This window comes from Myotis brandtii, unplaced genomic scaffold, assembly GCF_000412655.1.
Source record: "Myotis brandtii unplaced genomic scaffold, ASM41265v1 scaffold160, whole genome shotgun sequence".
In the NCBI taxonomy this organism is placed as follows: Eukaryota; Metazoa; Chordata; class Mammalia; order Chiroptera; family Vespertilionidae; genus Myotis; species Myotis brandtii.
This window is the reverse complement of record NW_005355833.1, coordinates 1932816-1945704: the sequence shown is the minus strand read 5'-3', so window position 1 is coordinate 1945704 and position 12889 is coordinate 1932816.

The following is a 12889-nucleotide window of genomic DNA, read 5'->3' as shown; positions in this document are numbered from 1 at the left end:
TGACCACCAGGGGGCAGCTCCTGCATTGAGCGCCTGCCCCCTGGTGGTCAGTGTGTGTCATAGTGACCAGTCATTCTGCTGTTAGGGTCAATTTGCATATTACCCTTTTATTATATAGGATGTATATGACCAAAATGTGCCCTTGGGCAAAATCACTCAGATTTGCAGGTTTCCATCTTATTAGGTTCCACTTTTTCATATATTTGGTATAATTGATCTAAGAGACAATATCACCTCTTGCTCTGACCCTCTTCTGAGGTGTTAATGTAATATTGGATTTCCCTCATAGGATTAATTCATTCATTCCTTTACCATCATCTACCATTCCTCCTCTCTTCATTTATACCAAACCTTCCCACCTTTGGAAGGGATGTACTGGTCTAGATCACAGGCAGCAATACTAGTCTAGCAAGTGCTTCCTTCTCAGTTTACTTTCATTTACCTAGGACAGGGTTTCATGGGTACGGAACGAGTGGGCTGTTCCTTTTTTCTTTATGATATAGAAATTAAAAATAATTTTATTTTTCAGTTACAGTTGACATTCAATATTATTTTAAATTAGTTTCAGGTGTACAGCATAGTGGTTAGATATTTATGTAATTTACAAAGTGATCCTCCCGATAATTCTAGTACCTACCTGGCATCATGCATAATTATTACAATATTATTGACTATATTCCCTATGCTGTACTTTACATTCCCGTGACTATTTTGTAACTACCAATTTGTGCTTCTTAATAGTAGTGGGCTATTTCTACCACTAAGCAATATAGTTGCATTCACTGTTAACCTCAATTTTGCCAGATCAGATTAAGGAACAACCTGTTCCATCAGACCTGTCCAAAGCATTAAAAAAGTCTGGAGGCTTTGACTATAAATAAATGATAAAGATTATTCAAAGGTCTTAGGGTTTGCAAACCAAAAACACAGCTGGGCAAAAACTCAGAAATGTTCTGAAGAAGAAAGAAAGGAGTTCTTATAGTAAAAAAGTGCATTCTTGAGAATAATCAGTTCTGCATTCTTAGCCCTAGGATTGGTCCAGGATGGTTATTAGTCAGATGTCAAGCAGTCTGGATGATGAGTCCCAAGTGGTCTGGTCACGTCAGATGCTCTGGATAATGGATATCAGGTGGTCTGGATGTGCAAGCCCTTCAGGGCATAATCAGAGGGCTATCTGGAGGTCTGGTGTGTATTCAGGTATTAACACAGGACTGGAAAATTCAAAGTTTAGGTTCCCAGGCTCATGAAAATAACAATTGGATCTTTTCCTCATACCTCAACCTACTTGATTTTAGTAATTTAGCAGATTGACTATAGTGACTCCATTTTATTTTCTTCATTCTATTCCTCAGGCCCTAGGAATTCTAACTATAACTATATTTTTAAATCTTTATGTTTCCTCCTATTGACGTAAGAAACATCCAAACCTAGAGAATTTTTATAAGTTTATTTGAGCCAAACTGACGACAATTGCTGGGAAGCAAACTCTCAATGGTTTGAGAAAATGCTCCAGAGAATGGTAGCTTTATAGCTTCTTTTATTTTATTATTTCTTAAAATTTTTTTTTTTTATTGATTTCGGAGAGGAAGGAAGAGGGAAAGAGAGAGAGAAACAATGAAGAGAGAGAATCATTGATTGGCTGCCTCCTGCACACCCCCTCTGGGGGACTGAGCCCACAACCTGGGCATGTGCCCTCGACCGGAAATCCGGGCCCCTTTAGTCCGCAGGCCGATGCTCTATTCACTGAGCCAAACCAGCTAGAGCTTTATAGCTTATTTTATACATTAGAATCAAAGGAGGAGATGTAAGGGGTAAGGGGGGTTACATGGAATTCATTGGTGGTCTTAGATTAGGGCAGCAAAGCAGGGAAATATCTGAGAATGGATAAAGAGTAAAACAGAGAGACACCTCTTTTTACATTGGTGGGTGTAGGATAGTTAACAATTAACATTGACAGCACATAGAGATGGTATGTGGGAGAACAAGATAACAATGAGGGGCTCTGGTTTGGTGGATGTGCCCTGAGGTCTAGAAAAGGAGATTACTTTGACATTCCAAAGGTATGTTATCTTAGATGCAAAAAGACAATAATAGACAGGCTCGTTTAAGGTAAAGATTGACCTTTTTCAAAGAAGCTACAAGCCTGGAATGTGTCTACCCACCAGGATGCACTTTCAGTTAGGACATTTTATGTTCAAACCACCCTATGTAGTTACTTTCGATTTCTGAGTTTGCAGGGCCAGCTATGCTGACCTCCCTTGAGCTTGTCAGGTTTTGTATGTGGCTCCTTTTTCATCCACGCGTCTTAGAAATCATCCCTTCTTTTGGCACTTATAGTTGCAGCCATGTTCCTGGGACACCTCATCAGGTAGGAAAAGAAGTTGAGGTGATGCAGGAAAGAAAAAATGTGTGGTTGTATCACCATCTTCCCCCATAAAAAGAACTGTATAGTCAGACCAGCATCCACCTCACCTCATTCCCCAAGTTCCCCCCAAAAGCAGAGGAATCTATGTAGTGGGGACACTGCCCTGACACCCCTAATGTTGAGTGTGAGCACACACTCATGAAGGCATGTAAGCCAGCACGGCATGCCTCTATCTCCTCCCATTTTAGACAAGGAATGTTTTCATTGCCCGTTCCAATTCTCTATTAAACTATTACTCTGAGGAAGATATTGCTCTGACCATTGCCGAACATCAGGGGCTATAAAGCATGTTCCTTGGTCTGAAGAAATGTTACCTGGAGGTCCAAACTGGTGTAATATCTTCAGTTCCAGTTCTTTTTTTAATTTAATTTTTATTTTTTTCAACTCCAGTTCTTTTATAGTACTCCGAGTATTTGCATCTACCACTAGGTTTGCAAGGCCCAGTCCCAAAGCAAGTGTCCTGTTCTTGTCAGAACCCATTTGTAGCCTCCCAGTGCTACCAGCATCATTTCCACTTGCCAGCTATGTTCAGGGCTTGCTCCACAGGGAATCTTCCCCATAGCCATCTGCAGTCTCTGCCTCTGTTCTCATCAGCATTTGTGTGCTCAAGGACGATGACTAAATTCAGCCCCTATCTGCATTTCATGAACCTAGGTGGCCACCTCAAGTGAATACACTGGGATACCCAGTCACTGGCTCTAGTGACCTTTTGATCCTGAAAAGAGGTTTCCCTAGTGGTGTACCGTGTTTTCTTAGAGTCTGTATTTGTTTATCATACATTAATTATAGAACCAAACTCATGGCCAAAGTTGTTTACATCTCCACTGTGATGTAGATGTTTCTGTTTTGCTTTATTTTTGAGAGAGAGAGAAGGACAAAGAGAAAGAGAAACATCGATTTATTGTTCCACTTTCTGCATTCATTGGCTGCTTCTTGTATGTGCCCTGACTGGAGATAGAACCCACAACCTCGGCATATTGGGATGACACTAACCAACTGAATACCCAGCCAGGGCCCACCTCCTTATCTTACTCTCACATGCCATGCCAATATTACCCCTGCCCTAAACCAAGCAGGTACCAGACAACCGGGACAGCCTCTATACCTCAAAGCCCACCAGAACTATTCAAACTAGCCACTTCAAAGCTGTTTACCCTGCCCTGCCCTGCTTTTCCCATGGAAACCCAAATAAAGGATCTGGCTTAGGCCTTCCTCTCATTGCTTTCTGTCTCCTGATCAACACTGGTGTTTTTTCTTGTGAACCTGTGTGGCAAGTAACATGCCCCCTCCTCTCAGGAAATGTAAGTAATAAAAATCTTCTTTCAATGACATTTGCCTCCAAGTGTTATCACTCAATCACCATTATAAATTACAACCCAGGAACAAATAAGATGGGCATCGACACGTCCTGCTGTAATGCACCCCTCGAACTCCCATGGTGGTTCCCATAGGGCTGTGCTCCATATGGGCATCCCTTTAATTGGACAGTTCTTCATTGTCCTTCTGCCTGACCATATGGCCAGGCCATTGACCAGTGCCCACGAGTCAATAAAAACTCAAACACAGGGGCAAACAGCAGGTAATTCACTGAGCTGACTTGTTTTCACTGTTTTTCAATCAGAGTGGCAGCCTTCCAAGCAGAATGCTGCCATTCACCTTGGCTCTTCCATCCATAAACTAAGAAGCTCCTTGTTGGTCAATAGATAGCTGTTCAGAGGGGACTGACCATGTTGCAATAGTCTCTAGCAGCTCCTCAAAAGTTTCAAAGCCAGAGTTAGGGCCACAGTCTACCTGCTTGTGAATATACTGAATAACTGTTTGTATTCCATCATAACTTTATTAAAGAACTAGAAACCATAAAAGGAGACCAAATAGAAATTCTAGATATGAAAAATACCATAACCACCAAATAACAACCCAATGTTTGGAATTAATAGCAGATTAGACAAAGCTGAGAAGAGAATTAATGTACTAAAAAATAGAACTGCAGAAATATCCAGATTGCATGGGCAGTCAAAAATAAATAAAATATTAAATAAATAAATAAATACATACATAAATACATAAATACATAAATACATAAAACATAGGGGTAAAAGCAAGCAATACATTAAGAAGGACTGGATTTCCTTCGCTTTCCATCTCTGCGCCTTTCACAGGGCTTCCGACAGTGCGATGTTGGGACAGAGCATTTGGAGTTTCACAACCTCTGTGGTAACTATGAGGAAGGCCAGGGAAGAATTTGCCTTTTGGGTTTCCAGTGGAAACAAGTGGCAGGTACTAGTTATGATGACTATATACTTTGGATCTGAATTTGCCATACCTTTCTGTATAGTAAGATACCAACTGCTTAAGGAATAAGATGCTTTAGTTAATCTATGAAACAGATATGAAAAGAAACATTTTAAGAGGTGCAATCTCTTTGAAAAATATATCAAACTGTTGGATTCAAGATACTAGATGTATGTGTAAACAAACTTATGGCATGAATCCTTAATGCCTCTTCTCTAGAATACGAATGTGATAATTGAGCATGTGCATATTTTTTTATTTGGGAAATATCCCAATATTAGTTTCTCCCTCCCCCCTCGCGCCCCGCAACAGCTCCCCTGTCCCCCCAGGTCGATGCTCAACTACTGAGCCACGCTGGCCAGGCCCAATATTAGTTTCTCGATTAAAATATGTGTGATTTAGCTTGTTTGTTGCTCTTACATTATTTTTAAAAAATATATCTTTATTGATTTCAGAGAAGAAGGAAGAGGGAGGAGGAGATAGAAACATCAATGATGAGAGAGAATCATTATTCGGCTACTTCCTGCATGCCCTACACTGGGGATTGAGCTCACAACCTGGGCATGTGCCCTGACCCATAATCAAACCATGATCTCCTGGTTCATAGATCGATGCTCAACCACTGAGCCATGCTGGCCAGGTTGTTGCTCTTAAATTCTGAGGTTTTATTTAATTTTTAATTCTGAGGTCATGACCTTACTGATGATTTATGTTTTAAAAGAGAATGCAAACTTGGGAGTGGGGAGGCCTAATATATGTATAATTGGAGTGCAATACATGAAGGAGAGAGAAATTAAGCAGAAACAATATTTAAAGAGATAATCACTGAGAATTTTCAAAAAGTAAATAAAGATATCAAGTCACAGATGCAAGAATTCTCACAAACTCCCAAAGAGGATGTGAAAAAGATAGCCACACCTAGACAAATCATGAACTCAAACACAAAGAAAATCTTAGAACAAAAAAATTTACCTTCAAAGGAGTAATAATTAGAATGACATATAAAATCTCAACAAAATAAACAAGTCCAAAATTTAATGCAATAATATCATCAGAGTGTTGAATACTATACCCAGCAGAAACTTTCAAGATTAAAGATGAAATAAAAATATTTTCAACAAATAAAAATGGAGAGAATTAATCACCAGCAAAGTGAGCTCAACAATATACACAAAAGATAACAAATCCTGAAAGTTTGTATTATTCCAAGAATATAAGGTTGGTATAAATTTAAAAATTATCGCCTGGCCAGTGTGGGTCAGTGGTTGAGTATTTACCCATGAACCAGGAGGTCACAGTTGATTCCCGGGTCAGGGCACTTGCCTGGGTTGCAGGTTCTGTCCCCAGTAGGAGGCAGCCAATAAATGATTCTCTCTCATCTTTGATGTTTCTATCGCTCCCTCTCCCTTCCTCTCTCTGAAATCAAAAACAAATTTTTAAAAATTATCATTAAAACTTACCATATGAAGAAAATAAAGAAGAATCATATAATAATACAATGTATTTTCAATAGAAAACATAATAAATTCAACATCCATTGATGGTCATCCATTATAACCCAGTCTCTTATGCACATCCCTTAATTTAATTCCATTTCTCATTCTTCCTACTTCCCTCATTCTTCCACTGTGACCCTGGCATAGTCAACCTTGGCAAAATGCTCTAACTCCTCAACCTCTTCTCCAATCATTTTCCAGAACTACAGAGCACAGAGAAAACAAAGAGTTAGTATTACTGTGCTTTGTATCACACTCCCAGTGGGAGCTAACCCAAAATTCTTTGAGGGTAAGATTACATACATAATTTCGTCTTTGATAATTTCCATCATGCTTATCTCAGAACACACAGTAGATGTTCAATATAATAAATACTAAAAGCTGTAAAATACATATGGGTTTACATGTGGCAGTTTCTAAAATGTTCTTAAAACACCTTACTTGTATCAGTTCATTTAATCCTCACAATAAGAATAATTATTCCCATTTCACAGAGGAGGAACCAAGTCATAGGGAATGAAAAACTTTGCCCAGGGTCACACAGTAAGTGGGCTCTGAGATTCAAACGCAGGGCTCAGCCTTCACTACAAGATACTGTCAAGTGTAGACCAACTAGTTCGGGCAGTTTTACCAGGTCAGAATCAGAGACCACAATCTATATGTTCAATAACAGTGGCTGGTTAAATAAACTGTGATAGAACCTTGTGTTGCCATTAAAATTATGGTATGCATCTCTACTTTTAATACCAAAAACCATTCATCACATAATTGAAAAAAGCAAACTAGAAAACAGTATAATAAACCTGCACACGAATATTTATAGCAGCCTTACTCATAACTGCCTAAAACTGGAGGCAACAAAGACGTCCTTCCGAAGGTGAATGGATAAACATTACATGATGGAATAATACGCAGTGATAAAAAAAAAATGAGCGATTAATCCATGAAAAACATCTTACTCATAACTGCCTAAAACTGGAGGCAACAAAGACATCCTTCCGAAGGTGAATGGATAAACATTACACGATGGAATATTACTCAGTGATAAAAAAAAAAAAGAGCGATTAATCCATGAAAATACACGGAGGAACCTTATTGTTTTGTGAAAGAAGCCAGCTTGAAAAGGCTACTTACTATCTTACTCCAACTACATGACATTCTGGAAAAGGCAAAACTAGAGACAGTGAACAGATCGGTGGTAGCACCAGAGAGGGAGAGACAGTAGGGGAGCACAGGGAATTGTTAGGACAGTGAAATTATTCCCCATGATACTGTAACAGTGGATACATGACATCATGCATTTATCAAAACTGAACTTTACAGCACAAAGAGTGAACCTTAATTAAGCTATGGGCTTTAGTTGATAATAATGTACCAATATTAGTCCCTCTTTTATAACAAACCAACCACACTAATGCAGATGTTTGTAACAGGGAGAACTGTGAGGGTGGCGACAATGGGTGTATGGGAATTGCACTCTCTCCTCGACTTTCTGTAAACCTAAAACTACTCTAAAAACACCCTCTTTTATAACAAACCAACCACACTAATGCAGATGATTATAACAGGGAGAACTGTGAGGGTGGCGACATGGGTGTATGGGAATTGCACTCTCTCTTCGACTTTCTGTAAACCTAAAACTACTCTAAAAACTTGAGTCTGTTATTACAAACAAACAGCATGATAGCATGATCCCTTTCATGTCACTATGCCTCTGTGTTTTGGGGCATAGCAAAGTCTGGAAGGACATAATAACAATTAATAGCAGTTGTCTTAGAGTGGTAGGATTCTTGAGATTTCTCTTAGCTCTACTTGTCCTTATTTTCTTAACAACAGCATGCATAAGTTTCATATAAAGGAACAAAATGAGGAGAGGGGGCTGGCTGGGCCCAGCGTTGGCGCCACGGAGAATGCAGCTTTCGCCCTGTCTGCTGGGCAAACGCCATCCTCTGTATCTGCCACCCACCGCGTCCCTCGGCCTTTTCAGTTCTGTGTCCCCGAGGCTAGGAAAGAGAGAGAATTCCTCCGGTGCAATTGCATCTGCACTAGCGGGCAGGCGCAGGGCTGGGAGGGGGCACCAGGGGCTTGGCCCCGGGCGCAGATGCCTGGTGCAGTCCTGGGGGCGTGGCTGCTGCGCTTGCCTGGCCATCAGTGGGCTGGAATGTTCCCGTGGCAAGTGTACTTTGTTCTGGGGATGGGGGAGGGTGAAGTGGGGGCAGGGCTCCAGAGCTGCTGGGTCTTGGAGGGCAGCCAGCTTTCCGTTCCCAGGGAACTGGAGGGGGAGGGGAGAGGAGAGTTGTCTAGTTCCCAGACTGGGCAGCTGCGGGGCACCGACGGAACCCCTGGATTCCAGTGCCAGCCCAGCAGGCGACTAGCTGGCTGCATGCCCCTGGGTCTGGTCTCTTAACCTCTTTGGGCCTCAATTTCCTCATCTATAAAATGAGGATAATAATAATAATGGTGGGGGTGGGAGGATAAGGGGGGATAAGGACATATATGTAATACCTTTTTAAAAAAATATATATTTTATTGATTTTCTACAGAGTGGAAGGGAGAGGGATAGAGAGTTAGAAACATCGATGAGAGAGAAACATCGATCAGCTGCCTCCTGCACACTCCCCACTGGGGATGTGCCCGCAACCAAGGTACATGCCCTTGACTGGAATCGAACCTGGGACCCTTCAGTCCGTAGGCCCACGCTCTATCCACTGAGCCAAACCGGTCAGGGCTATATGTAATACCTTAACCAATAAAGAAAAAAAATTTAAAAAATACTAATGGCACATAGTTATTGCCAGGTACTATATAAAGCACTCTACAACCATTTGAGGTAGGTGCTGTTAATATCTATATATAAAACCCTAATATGCAAATAGACCGAACGGTGGAATAACCGAACAATGGGTCGCTATGACGTGCACTGACCACCAGGGGGCGTGCGCAGAACATGGTGGGCATCGCAGCAGCGGGATGGTGGAGCAGGTGAGCGGGGGCACCAGACCAAGGCGGGGCTCCGGTGGTGGTTACTGAAAGTTCTTTGCTCCCACATGCCGTGGTCCCCACCGGCACTCGCACCTGCTGCCAGCGCTGGCCCCGCTGGCCCCTCCGGCTTCTCCACCTCCCCCTGCTCCAATTGCCCTGAGGGGCAATTGGGGCAGGCAGCCGCCTCTCACACCCACTGCTGGCGACGGCCTTGCTTGCACCTGTTGCTGGCACCCAGTGCTGGTCCTGATGGCTTAGCGCTGTCAGTGGGTGCAAGTGGCGGCTGCCAACTGATCACCCCTGAGGGCTTCTCCACCTCCCCCTGCTTGTGAGGGGCGAGTGGGGCAGCAGCCGCCACTGGCACCTCCTGCTGGCGCCAACCCCAATCACTCCACGCCATCAGCGGGTGCGAGAGAGGCCGGCACTGTCAGCACGTGGGAGCAGCAGCTGTGGCAGCGGGGCTGTGGGCAGACAGGGGACTGGGGTCCACGGCGGGAAGGCCCAGGTGGGGGCGAGGAGGATCGGCTGAGACCTGCCCCTGTGCCCACCGCAGCCTTGCGGCCCACAGTTCCTTTCAAGGTGCACAAATTCGTGCACTGGGCCCCTAGAAATAACATAATTATCTTATTAATAAACAAATACGCCCTCACTGCCCAGGCCCTATGGACAGCACAGATACTCTGGCTGTGGAAAGCCGGCCCAATCTCCTTCCAAGTAGTGACATGTGCATGATTCCTTTTTTCACTTTATAGATGAGCAGAGAGAAGCTCGGGAAGTTTAAGTAACTTGCCGAAGGGAACACAGTTACATCCTGGGTATAAACCCAGTCAGACCAAGAGCCTACCAGTATGCTCTCAACCACTCTACTTAACCAGCTTCAGGAGACCCTTAACATCTGTGTATTGGAACATACTGCAGTGTGTGCAACAATTCCGAAAGTATTACTAATAATAGTTATTAATATTAAGTAATGATAGTTATCACCAATTGAGGGCTATGATTTTTGCAACACCCTATGAGATAGGTGCTATTTTTTATTATTCCCATTTTTGAGATGAAAGATCGAGGCACTGGGAGGTCACTCAGTTCTAGGGGGCAACACTCATTCAGCCTGAAGCCAGAGCCCCACAGTAGGTTAGCTGACTCCTTATGTTGTATTTTACAGGGAGGCGGACTCCTCCAGGGTCTGATGATAGAGGCTAGCCTGGAAGGACAGGCCTTCCTTCCCCAAACTTTGTCAGAGCCAACTTTGCCTGGTCATCTGAGGCGCTTTGGAGAGGGTATGAGTCTCCATGATCTCTAACACCAGCTGGGGAGCTGCTCCTCTCTGGGTCTGCGGCTTCCAGCAGCCCAGCTGCTTCGTGCCCGGGAAGCATCTTAGCCCAGAATCTCGGCAGAGGGCGGTCAGTTGCCCTGAGCTGTGAAGACGGAGTGCTCTGCAGCAGAATCTCCCTGTTATCATCATGTTCCCTTCCCTTTACAATCCCTCCATCACACTGACTGGAAAGTCATTATTGGACTCCCTTCACCTTGTCCCCACTTTGAGTTAAGGACTGCCTTCTTTTAAGAACGTACATGTTGCAACTGAGCCCCTATGTACCCTGAACCTCTGGGAAAGAAAAAAACTCTGTTTTTCTTTTCTTTTTTAGAATTGTTAGGAGTTTATTTAAGCTGAAATGATGACATATGCTGGGGAACAAGATCTCAAATGCTCTAGAACTCTCTTCTTTGTAATAGACATTAAATGTTTGTTGAAGATGGTTTGGTCAATAGCCACATATTGCTATCGTTGTCACGTGGGCACACAGTAGGAACTGAATAACTGCTTTGCACATATGTTCCCTCTGCCTGGAATGCTCTCCCTCCATTACCTACATAGCTCCCTCCCGCCTTCACTTTTTACTCAAGTCACCTTCTTTGTGGGGCCTTCCATGATCACCAAATGTAATTACACCTTACAATAGTCCTGATTCTGTTTTCCCTGTTCTGTTATTTCCCGACCACTTATCACTGTCCTATACACTTTGTTTTTATTAATTTTGTTTACTGTCCGTCTTGCCCCACTAGAAGGGGAGTGCCGTGAGGGTAGGAATTTCACTCTGTTTAGTTCATCACTGTATTCCCCCAGTGCCTGGAGCTGGGAGGAAGGAAGAGGAGGTGGGAGGAGCTTCCTGGGCCATTCCAACCTATTGTGACTACCACTGCCCACTTGGAGGAATCCATATTTCTTATTTGTGAAGTTTGTTCAACATTAGCCATGTCATATGCCCTTGGCGGCATCGCTTGTAGTATCATCCTATCTGCTACTTGACTTGGCCGGTGTGTGTCTCATCCACCTGAGCAGACGGTAAATGTCCTGCCACGGGACAGGTAAAAAGGGATCTGATTCTCTGTGCCCTTCCACTCCCAGCACCAAGAACAGGGCTGGATTTCTGCAGGTTCCGGGTCTTTAGATTTGAAAAAGAAACATTTCACCTTCCCTCTCCTCTTTCCCCTACCTTGCCTTCTTCTCCCCGCAGTCCATCTCCATTAATATTAGAGTTAACTTCTTAAGTTTGTTAGAAGTTTGATATTTAATGATTTAAGCTAAATAAGTTCACTGAATTTTTCATGAATAACATTTAATATTTGTTAACAGGGGGTCAATATGTGAATTATTTAATTTCTTTTTAAAAATTTTATATTTATTGATTTCAGAGAGGAAGGGAGAGGGAGAGAGAGAGATAGAAACATCAATGATGAGAGTCACTGATGGGCTGCCTCCTGCACACCCCACACTGAGGATCCAGCCTGCAACCCAGACATGTGCTCTGACCAGGATTCGAACCCTGACCTCCTGGTTCATAGGTCAACACTCAACCACTGAGCCATGCTGGTCAGGCAGGCCCTTACTTTTATAGCATCACAAGTGACTACAGCCAACACGGAATTTGTTTTTCTTCTTTCTCCCTGCATTTCCCCAGGGTTGGCTATAATGTGAACTGTTGTCACATCTGACTCAGAAGAGGAAGGGACTGTCTAGTGAATATATAATTTTTATTATCTAGGAAAATCTAAAAATGTGCACAAATAAGCATTTACTACGTGATTTGAATATGAAATCTCATCATTATATTGCATGTGTGTTATGATTTTGGTACCTGGCATCTGTTAAAATTATAGTAAAAGGTGCCATTTTGATTGGTTCAATTTTAATAAAAACACATCAGAATGGGTCCTGCATAATTCTCTACAAAAAAGACTGCAGCCCAGCCTGTGTGGCTCAGTGGCTGAGCATCAACCCATGAATCAGGAGGTCACTGTTCAATTACCTGTCAGGGCATATGCCTGGGTTGCTGTGGGCTCTATCCCCGGTGTGGGGTGTGCAGGAAGCAGTCGATCAATGACTCTATTTCATCATTGATGTTTCTATCTCTCTCTCCCTCTCCTTTACTCTCTGAAATCAGAAATAAATATATATATATTTTTTCCCCAAGCAAAAAAAACCCAAAAACAACCATTCAGCGTTCTCATGAGAGAGGGGTGACTGGAAGAAAGACTGGGTGGATGATAGATGAATTGTTATATGAATAAGTGGGTAAATGAACAAATGTGTGAATGGCTGGAAAGCTGCACAAATGATTGAATTTGCTGGCTCCAAAGGTCCTTGGGCCCACCACAGCACTGACCACATGACTTCAAAGATATCCGTTCA